This window comes from Erinaceus europaeus, unplaced genomic scaffold, assembly GCF_950295315.1.
Source record: "Erinaceus europaeus unplaced genomic scaffold, mEriEur2.1 scaffold_413, whole genome shotgun sequence".
NCBI classification, from domain to species: Eukaryota; Metazoa; Chordata; class Mammalia; order Eulipotyphla; family Erinaceidae; genus Erinaceus; species Erinaceus europaeus.
This window is the reverse complement of record NW_026647334.1, coordinates 78,057-89,249: the sequence shown is the minus strand read 5'-3', so window position 1 is coordinate 89,249 and position 11,193 is coordinate 78,057. Positions and strand designations below refer to the sequence as shown.

Here is an 11,193-nt window from a genome sequence, read left to right as displayed (position 1 = left end):
AGACCTTATTGTCACCAGATTCTAAGTCAGCACATCTTTGGAAACATATCTCAACCATCAAAGCCAAGCTCATCAATATAGAAGTTTTCCCATTGTCATACAGATATGCTGTAACACGCCAGAGAGTACAATTCACTAAAGACGATGTCAGTAAGAAAATCACAACAGCTGGTATTATTGAGAACATTAAAAATGCTTATGGAGAAATAACACCCACATCAACTTTAAAGAACATGAAACTAAATCTCACTAGGGCAGTTCCATTCCTTCTACTTATCTATAGTCTAAAAGTGAATGGATCTGAAAAGTTCGCAAATGATTTATGATTCCCCTTATATCTGGAAAGGGAATACAAATGAATAAAAGGACGTGCCCAAGAGCTTATGTGGGTTATTGTGAAAATGGTAAATGAAATGCAATTAAGAGAACAAACATAATCATACTGATGAAAATTTGACCTTAACACATTTCTGAAGGAGACTATATATGACTTATTGTCTGTCAAATGGCTAATTTCTGTAGTTCAAGAATTAGCACCTAGGAAGAAAGCTGAGACAAGATGACAGAATAGAAAGCCCCTTTTTGTTACAACAGACCATGTTCATGAAAAGATCTAAAGGTATGGAACTACATGACAAGAAGTGGGGAGAGCTTGTACTGATGCCCTGCCATCACAATACCATTTTCTGTGTCTACAAACTCCGCAGCAGTGGGAAAAGAGAAATTAGAAGGTATAAACTGGGTGGAGGTCACAGTGAAAGCCTTCCCAATAATAGCTATAGCTTGCTAGGAGCAGTCCTGGTAAACACCAAATTCAGTCACTATAGTAACAGATACCAGAAGCACTACCTTGCCAGCTCATAGTCAACCAGACTGTGTTCCCCACCAATCCCAATGGCATCACTAATTGAACTAAGACCTTAACTACATATATACCTGTATCCTCATTCATAGCAATCTAGGGGTTGAAGCAGCAATGCAGATAAAAACAGCTAAAGGGTTATACTACTGCTAATCTGATTCTATATGGGATGCTAAAGGAACATACATTCAAATGAAATACTGAATGGATCCACATATGGGATAAGAAGCAAGCAAGGGAATATAAGAAGAGTCAAATAGAAACAAACGCTTGGGGGTGGTGCGCCTCACAAGTAGTGAAGGAAGTTTGCAGGTGCCTCTTTGTCTCTCTCTAGCTCCCCTCTCCTCTCAATTTCTTTCTGTCTTCTCAAGTATAAGAAAAAGAAAGAAAAAAAGAGAGAGAGAAAGAAAAGGAAACAAACCTTTGGACTTAGACTACCAACAACTGAAGGGATGAGACGTGGGGAAAGTAGGTTGAAAGAACTTAAGGAGTTCAATGAACTTTGGTGCAGAGACAGTGGTACTTTGGTGTGGGTGAAGTTTGGTAATACAGTTTGAAGAGGTGAGAAATTCTCCTTATAGAACATTTATAGTCTTGTAAACTGAGGTTATCTTAAAACCAAATGCATTATTTTAAAAAAATTATTATTCAAGTGATAGACTAAAAAATACATATTTATTTATTTACTTTAGATAGAGACAAAGAAGGCAGAGAGAGTGAAAGGGATCACTTTGCTTCAGTGCAGTGGAGCTGGGCTTGAACCAAGTGGTGCACATGGCAAAACAACGCACTAGCCAAGGAAGCTATTTAGCTGTCCCTAAACTATGTATTTTTATTGAGAAATTCTCCATTTGGGGGCCAAGCAGTGGTGCACCCGGTTAAGTGCACATAATAGTAAGCACAAGGACCCATGCAAGGATCCAGGTTCCAGGCACCAGCTCCCCACCTGCAGAAGGAACGCTTCACTAGAGCTGAAGCAGGTCTGCAGGAGACTATATTTCTCTTTCCCTGTCTCACCCTCCTCCCTCAATTTCTCTCTGTCCTATCCAATAAAACGGAAAAACGGAAAATGGCCACCATGATCAGTGGATTAGTAATGCTGACACCAAGCCCCAGCATTAACCCTGCAGGTGAGAGAGAGATTCACAGTTTGTCCATAACTGCAGGGAAGCTATGAACTACTGTTCACAAATGGCTGAACCATGTATAAAGACTACATTCAAATGAGGCCACACTAATTATTGTCGCAGAGATCAGGAAATAGGTGCCAGGTGTCCTAGGCTTAGGAGCTTTGTGGTGAGCCTCTTCTACCATGTATCTCAAAATTCAGATACAGTTGACCTGAGACGTACAGAGATACAGAGCTAAGAAATGTAAGGGAACAGGCTGAATGAATACTTAGTGGCTCACCAGGTCCTGCTTTTAGTTTCTGGGCAGGCCTACAGCCTCTTGGTTCTTTAAGGTACTCCCACATACTTCCAATAAATTAAGCAGTTAGCTTCTCTTACTTCCAACTAGAAGAAGTTAGCTAAGAAATGGGAAGTGCACATACTCTAAGAACATTTGTAAAGTACTTGGAACTTTCATGTGATATAAAGGCTCAGACCCACATCCCAAATGAACTCTCAAGTGAAAGCAAGAGAGAAGACAGGGGTTTCAGAAATAGTTATGTTTGAAAATAAAGTCATCTTACCTTCAATATCTAAATTAGAAAAACAATCAAATTTAGGAGAAAATAAATATGTGTGTATAGTAAATTTCTTTAAAGCCTAGGAGATTTTAAAATAATCATATATACATGGAAATGGGATGGGTGACGTGAAGAATAAGGGGTATATATATATGCCCTCCCCCAGTATTTAACCTTCTATGCCACTTAGATTGACATTTTGTGTATGGGTACTGCGGTATTTTGCTCTAAGTTGAATGTGAATTCACTCACAAAAGACTTGAAGATAATGTCACTGTGAATATTAAATCAACCCACAAGAAGTGAGAAAGTGGTGACACTAAAGATAAGATCAGATACAAACCCAGTGAACTCTTAAATAAAGAAACAAGTGAGCCCAGCAGGACTATAAACAACTATCAGAGTGAAAGGTAATAAAAAAAGAAGGACAATAAGGCACTCAAAAGTAATGAAGCAAGACTGATAATGACCAGTACCTGGAATGCCATCTTAAAGTAATACAAACTTTCACGGACAGAGTGATTAATTTAACTGGTCATCAACATGTATGGAATTTATATCATATTATTATTAGTACTTTTTCCTTGTTTTGTAATAAACAAAGAGCAGAACACAGTCCTGGATCTTAAAGGAATAGATTGGACCTTGAGTGCACCTGGTTGATGAGCTCCAGAACTTTTATGAAAGAAGCCTCCTTTAGCGAAGAGAACACACTGATGGAAGAAGGAGCTTGAGCTCTTGGGAAGGTAGATTCACTGTAAGTTCTTTGGCATGGGCATTCTCACCATACAGCTCATTGGACAAAAGAAGTTATCATTAAAAAGATAAAATTATGAAAAAATGAATAAGGGATATTAACTTTTAAAAGAAATAAGCAGGAGTCGGGCTGTAGCACAGCGGGTTAAGCGCAGGTGGCGCAAAGTACAAGGACCGGCATAAGGATCCTGGTTCGAGCCCCGGCTCCCCACCTGCAGGGGAGTCGCTTCACAGGCGGTGAAGCAGGTCTGCAGGTGTCTATCTTTCTCTTCTCTTCTCTGTCTTCCCCTCCTCTCTCCATTTCTCTCTGTCCTATCCAACAATGACAACAACAATAATAACTACAACAATAAAACAACAAGGGCAGCAAAGGGAATAAATAAATAAAATAAATATTAATAAATAAATAAAAATAAAAAATAAAGAAATAAGCAAATATTTGGTTTTGCATTTAAAAACTAAATCTTCCATTCCTGTAATGGCTGCTTCCTGGGAGGCGCTGTCACGTGTAACCTCTTAATTTCAGCATCCGAAGTTCCAGAAAGGAGTATATTTCCAGTCAGATAGAAATATAAATATCCGGTTTCTTTGAAGCCTTCAACCCTCAAGATCCAGACACTTCAAAATCTCATCATGACAGTTTCAACACAACTGTTCGTAGTCCTCATTTCACTGCTTTTGGTGCTGCCTGTTGTTGAAGCAGTAGAAGCTGGAGATGCAGACGCCCTCTTGTTGGGTGTGGTTCTCAGCATTACAGGCATTTGTGCTTGTTTGGGGGTATATGCATGAAAGAGAAATGGACAGATATGATTTAAGAACCTCTTGAATCAAACTTGCCCTGAAAACCTTTGTGCTATTAAGATTAAAAGTGAGTTTTGGTGTCTAAAATGGTCCCAAGAAACAGCAAAAAGGGCAATTTCACATAGTTGTTTCCTACAAATAGGGAAAAAAATTACATTTTTTAAAAATGGTTCCTGCACAACAAATAATGCACTAAAAGTGTGGCCTGTAATCTGTATTTGCAAGTTAACAAGAATGCTAAAGATATAAGTTAGCAAAAATTTACATAAGTAATGTTTCATAGTTACAGAATTCTGAAAGTACATCAAATAGGAAGAATACAACTCAGTGAGAGCCCTAGGAATGTATCACTGTTCTAATCACTGCCTTCTGCATTGTTCAGAAGATTTTTCTCTATATTTTTTACTGGATTTTTGTTTTGTTATGTCCCCCATGTTAATATTGTATTACCATATCAAATACAACTAACTGTTCAAAAATTAAATCTTATTTCTTGGGGTTACAAGGGGGTAGAAACAATGTAATATTAAGATGAACAAAAGCTTAGTTTAAAAAGGATTCTTTATATTGATATTGAAATGAAGAGATTCAATGTTAAAAAAGCCTTTGTATTAAGTAATATTCCAAGATGGTGATAAGTACTATATTAAAATATAGATCCATTATGTTATCAAAAAAAAAAACTAAATTTTCTTCTGTCATTAAGAAACCTGTCTGATCCCATATACTAAGATCCATATTTGTTTTTGTTTTTTTTTTTTTAATTTTTTTAATTTTTTATTTAAGAAAGGATTAGCGAACAAAAGCATAAGGTAGGAGGGGTACAACTCCACACAATTCCCAACACCCAATCCCCATAACCCACCCCCTCCCATGGTAGCTTTCCCATTCTCTATCCCTCTGGGAGCATGGACCCAGGGTCATTGAGGGTTGCAGAAGGTAGAAGGTCTGGCTTCTGCAATTGCTTCCCCGCTGAACATGGGCGTTGACTGGTCGGTCCATACCCCCAGTCTGCCTCTCTCTTTCCCTAGTAGGGTGTGTCTCTGGGGAAGCTGAGCTCCAGGACATATTGGTGGGGTCTTCAATCCAGGGAAGCCTAGCCAGCATCCTGGTGGCATCTGGAACCTGGTGATTGAAAAGAGAGTTAACACATAAAGCCAAACAATTTGTTGAGCAATCATGGATCCCAAGCTTGGAATAGTGGAGAGGAAGTGTTAGGGAGGTACTCACTGCAAACTCTAGTGTAGTCCTGCTTTCAGGTATATATTTTGCAGTAGTTTATGGATACGTGTGCACATAAGCTCTCTCTCATAGAAACTGGTGTATATCTAGGTTATGGGACTTTGTTAGAAAGTGAACTACCTGAGATGAAATTAGAGTGTACTATTAAAGGAAAGGTCTCACCCGAGTAATGAAGCTGAAGGGTTGTCATTCCACACGTGAAGTCTCTGGATACATTCTGAGGTGAAGCATGTTGAGGTAGCAATCGTTGCTTTGGTTAGGTTGTGATCGGCAGATGCAATGTTATTTGGTTTGGATTGGGAGATGCATATGGGAAAGTGGGCCCTATCCAAGGGTTCCAGGACTGGGGGAAGTAGGGGCTCTATAGTGAAGATGTGAGGTTCCTGCTGTCTTAGGGTTCAAAAAGACAATCAATAGTTAATATTATCATCACATTATTTGTTAATTGGGTTAACTTTGAAAAGTCCCTTTGTTATGGTTTGCTGGACAGTACCCAGTATCTTGTATATAGCTGTGCTATTGGAAGCTTCTAATCTACTTGGTCTAGGCTTTTGAGAGAGTCCACATATCAAATACATAGCCTATATATTAAAAAGATTCAGTTTGTCTTTTGAGAAACTTTGAGACATACAATTGATTTCCCCCTCTCATATTAATTAGCTACTGATTTATATGTCTACATTTTGCTAGGAGTGTACATAAACACCATTCCCACCACCAAAGGACTGTGACCCATCCCTCCCACCCACTCCCACCCCCCACTGGCCCAGGAAGCTACATGCCTACCCCTCACCACTGTGTTTTTACTTTGGTGTCCTACTTACAATTTGATCAGGTCCTGCTTTTAGTTTCCCTTTCAGATCTTCTTAGTCAGCTTCTGTTGATGAGTGGGATCATCCCATACTCATCTTTATCTTTCTGACTTAGTTCACTTAACATAATTCCTTCTAGCTCTGTCCAAGATGGGTCAGAGAAGGTGGGTTCATTGTTCTTGATAGCTGCATAGTATTCCATTGTGTATATATACCACAGCTTTCTCAGCCACTCATCTGGTGTTGGGCACCTGGGTTGCTTCCAGGTTTTAGCTATTATGAATTGTGCTGCTATGAACATAGGAGTACACACCTCTTTTTGGTTGGGTGTTATGGAGTCCTTGGGGTATAACCCCAGGAGAGGAATTATTGGGTCATATGGAAGGTCCATGTCTAGCCTTCTGAGAGTTTTCCAGACTGCTCTCCACAGAGGCTGTACCAATTTACATTCCCACCAGCAATGTAAAAGGGTTCCTCTGTCCCCACATCCTCTCCAGCATTTGTTGCTGCTGTCCTTTTTGATGTATGCCATTCTTACAGGAGTGAGGTGGTATCTTAGTGTTGTCTTGATTTGCATTTCTCTGATAATTAGTGACCTAGAGCAGTTTTTCATATGTTTGTTAGCCTTTGGATCTCCTCTGTGGTGAATGTTTTGTTCATTTCCTCTGCCCATTTTTGGATGGGGTCATTTGTTTTTTTGCAGCTAAGTTTGCTGAGCTCTTTATATATTTTGGTGATTAGTTTCTTGTCTGATGTCTGGCATGTGAAGATCTTCTCCCATTCTGTGAGGGGTCTCTCTGTTTGTTTAATAGTTTCTTTGGATGTGCAGAAGCTTTTCAATTTGATGTAGTCCCATTGGTTTGTTTCTGCTTTAGTCTTCCTTGCAATTGGGTTTGATTCATCAAAGATGTCCTTGAGGTGTATGTGGGAAAGTGTTTTACCGATGTTTTCCTCTAAGTATTTGATTGTTTCTGGTCTGACATCTAGGTCTTTGATCCATTTGGAGTTGATTTTTGTTTCTGGTGAGAAGATCATATTTGTAACTGAGATTTTCATTGCATTTTTGTTTGCTTTTTATTGGCATTAGGTTTATCATTGCCTGCATGAGGTATCCACAACTCCTGGTGGCAATTTTTTCCCTCTCTCTCTTTCCTTTTTCCTTTCCTTTTCTTTTTCTTTTTGATAGAGACAGAAGGAAATGTTGAGAGAAGGGTGATATATAGAGGAGACTAAAAGTGAGGGAGAAAGAGATAACCACAGCACTGCTTTACCCTAGTGGAGTTTTCCCACAAACACAAACAGGTGGGAATAAGAGCTTTAAACAAGGTCCTTGTGCATGTTTATATGTACTCTACCATTTGTAGTCACTGCATTATGTTTCCAAGGCCATCCCCATTGTTGTTTGACAGAAATATACTGCTACTTCCTATCATTATATATGTAATGTATATCATTGATAATACATATCTGGATTACATTTAACTTTTCTTTCCTCCAGTGTTACAGCTGGGGCTCGGTGCCGGCACTATGAATCCATTGATCTTAGAGGCCATTGTTTCCATTTTATTGGATAGGAGAGAGAGAAATTGAGAGGGAAGATGGAGGTAGAGTGGGAGAGGAAAACAAGACATGCCTGCAGCCTTGCTTCACCGCTCAGTGGGCTCAAACCTAGATCCTTACTTGGGTCCTTATGCTTCCTACTATGTGCGCTTAACCAGGTGCTTCATCGCCTTGCCCCCCCTTTAACTTTACCATCACATACTCATTCCTTATATTTCAGGAAATCACCTAAGCCAGACTCTGTGCCAAATAACAAAATTTTGTCAACACCATGTTTTCATTAACAAATACAGAAGAAGGAGGAGGAGGAGGAGAAAGAGATAAAGAAGAAGAAGAAGATTATGATGATGATGATGATGATGGGGTGGCCTAGTAGTGACCTGTTGTTTTAATTCAGAGCTCCAGCTGGCTGGGCTAGTGTCGCGGCAGTAGACAGAGACTCGAGGACACACGGCTGGGCAGGGAAGATATATTTCTTTATTCAGGAACAACGATTCATAAACTAACCCAAACTAATCACCAAACAGAACTCTCCTGCATCCTTCTCACATGGCGGCGCCAAGAACTCTTGAACTCTGGAACTGTGGAACTCTCTCAGGGTTCCTTGGGGCGGGGACAAGCGGGACCGCGAAACTAGCAGGACTGAACCAATTTTCTTGGCAGGGGGAGAGCTAGAACAACCCAATGTAAAGCATACAACAGTGACCAAAAGGGCCAACATTAAGGTGGGTAGGTCTCTTGCCAGCTTTTGTAGTCCTTACTTTCTCTGAAATGATTGGACTTAGAGTGACTGAGGGAAGTGAAAATGGGCAGATGATCTCACCAATGCTTCCTGGAACTTCATTTCCAGAGCCCTACTCCACTAGGTAAAGATAGAAACAGAGTGGGATGTGGATCAACCTGCTGATACCCTATCCAGTGGAGAAACAATTACAGAAGTCAAAATTCCCACCTTCAGCACCCCAAAAAGAATTTGGTCCATATTCTCACAAGGTTAAATAATAAGGAAGTTTCCAATGGAGAGGACAGGATTCTGAATTCTGGTAGTGAGAACAATATAGAATTATACCCTTGTTGCCTTACAATCTTGTAAATCAATATTAAATCACCAATGAAATAAAAAAATATTGAGTTACCCCAAAGTGCATACAAAAAATTAATTCAAAATGTATCAAACACCTAATATAAGAGCTAACATTTAGAAGTATTTTTAAAAAGCTACTTTCAAGTAAATTAAAATGTAAAAAGATAAAAATCAGATTTTTTTTTGCTAAACATAATAAGAATAATAAGAAATTTGCACCTAGATTGTCTGAAGAATTTTTACTATCCAATGATAAAAAGACAAAGAGCCCAATTTAAAAAAACATAAAAATCAATGTTTCTCTGAAGGAGATATACAGATGGGTAATAAATAACCATAGAAAATAAATTGATGTCACATAGGCTCCTAAGCTGAATATGAGCCCCAGATCACATCAAATCAATGGGTTTTACAATCAACAATATTTATACACCTTTCCCATATTAGGGAGCTACTCTCTTCCCTGATCCAGCTTTCTGGTCCTTCTGCCAGCCATGACATCATCTCCCCAGACAATAATTAGGATCCACCTGCATATCAGATTTCAGACTCAGGTAAAAAAAGAAAAAAGAAAAAAAAAACCAAGTATAGCCACAGGCCCTTTGTAATATAACTAAAATATGCCTACTAGCTATCTTCAAAACAGAGACCCCTCCCCCCCCTTCACCTGCACTATTCCAGCCTTTAGGTCCATGATTGGTCAATAATTTGTTTGTCTTTGTGTGCTAACTCTTCAACCACCAGGTTCCAGATGCTTGCATGATGCTGACCAGACTTCCCTGGAAAGACAACCCCACCAGTGTATCCTAGAGCTCTGCTTCCCCAGAGCCCTTCCCCAGTAGGGAAAGAGAAAGACAGGCTGGGAGTATGGATCGACCTGTCAATACCCATGTTCAGCGAGGAAGCAATTACAGAAGCCAGACCTTGCATCCCACAATGACCTTGGATCCACACTTCCAGAGAGATAAAGAATAGGAGAGCTATCAGGGGAAGGCATGGGATATGGAGTTCTGGTTATGGGAATTGTGTGGAGTTGTACCCCTCTTATCCCATGGTTTATTCAATGTTTTCTTTTTATAAATAAAGTAAAATAAATAAATATATGAAAGATTTTAATTGACAGTAAAATACAGTAATTGGTACATGTGTAACATTTATCAGTTTTCCACATAACACCCCAAACCACCTACCTAGGTCCTCCTTCACCATCATTATCCAGGACCTGAACATTGCCCCACACCACCCCCAGAGCCCTTTATTTAATGCAATATATGTACACTTTTTTTTGAGCCTTGCCTTTTTTGTTCCTGTGTATTTCTACTAGGAGGAGGCAACACTCTCAGAAATATTCACAGATTACTAAGAGAATTGGCTATGTTATTTCTACTCAAGCACAGTTACTACCACTACATTCCTATCATTTCTTTCATTGCTTGCTGGCAGCCTACACTGTGCATGTGCTACAAGTACTTCCCTTATTCAACTTACTCATTGTTAATCCCCCCTTGTTGGCAATTAGCAATCAAATTCTTAATTAGCTTAAATCCACCTGGATATTTGTACCTAATAAATCAATTAATTCAATTCACATGGAGGGGATTGTATTTAGTGCCATATTTCAGTCATTACTGACCATCATTGTGTGTGGCTCCTGTATTTACAGTGCAGACATGATACCCAAGCTGAATTTTCATTCTCCACTATTTTTGCAGTCTGTCAGATACATTGAGAGTGTGGTTAGTGTTTTTAATGTAGGAAGGGATTTAGTAACAGGCCTCAGAAGACCAAAGCAGAAAGTAGGAGTCTAGTGCATGTTATAAACAGGTTCACAGTTTAGGTTATGGCCTTTCAGAGGTGCCTGATGATGTCCAGTGTCATTCATTTCAGACTCAAATTGTACTTGTTCAGTAGAAAAATGATGTGATTATATTTTCCATTGTTGAAATAAAGGTTGCTGAATACTGACATAGAGGTTCCAGGAGCATGTCAAAAATGAATTCCATATAATTATACTTTGCCCCCAATGTCTCCTAGTGAGTACACAATGTAGGGAAAAAGGACAAATTTAAGGCTTCATTTTTAAAAATAAACTTGAAGGACTTTCAAATACAGACAAGATTTTTTTTTTAACCAGTTAGTGTTTGGTTCTTGAAAGAGAACTATAAACTCTGTTTCTCTACTCTCCTCTCCCAGGTCAACTAGGAATACCAAAGGAGACCACCTGGGACCACAACAAGACAAGACTAGAACAACTTCAGGAACCCACCAAATCACCGGTGAGTGCAAACACTTGTGGTTTGTGGACAGGGAGGAGCCTAGGGAGAGATTAAGTGGCTGATAACAGTACTGCAGTTTACCACTTGAGACACCACCTACAGTCTGTTTC

The 11,193-nt window shown here is 39.3% G+C and overlaps 1 pseudogene; it reads left to right on the top strand.

Moving 5' to 3' along the window:
- Positions 1-3,555: 3,555 nt before the first annotated feature.
- LOC132536306 (small integral membrane protein 30-like) lies at positions 3,556-4,774 on the top strand (annotated as a pseudogene).
- The last annotated feature ends 6,419 nt before the right edge of the window (positions 4,775-11,193 follow it).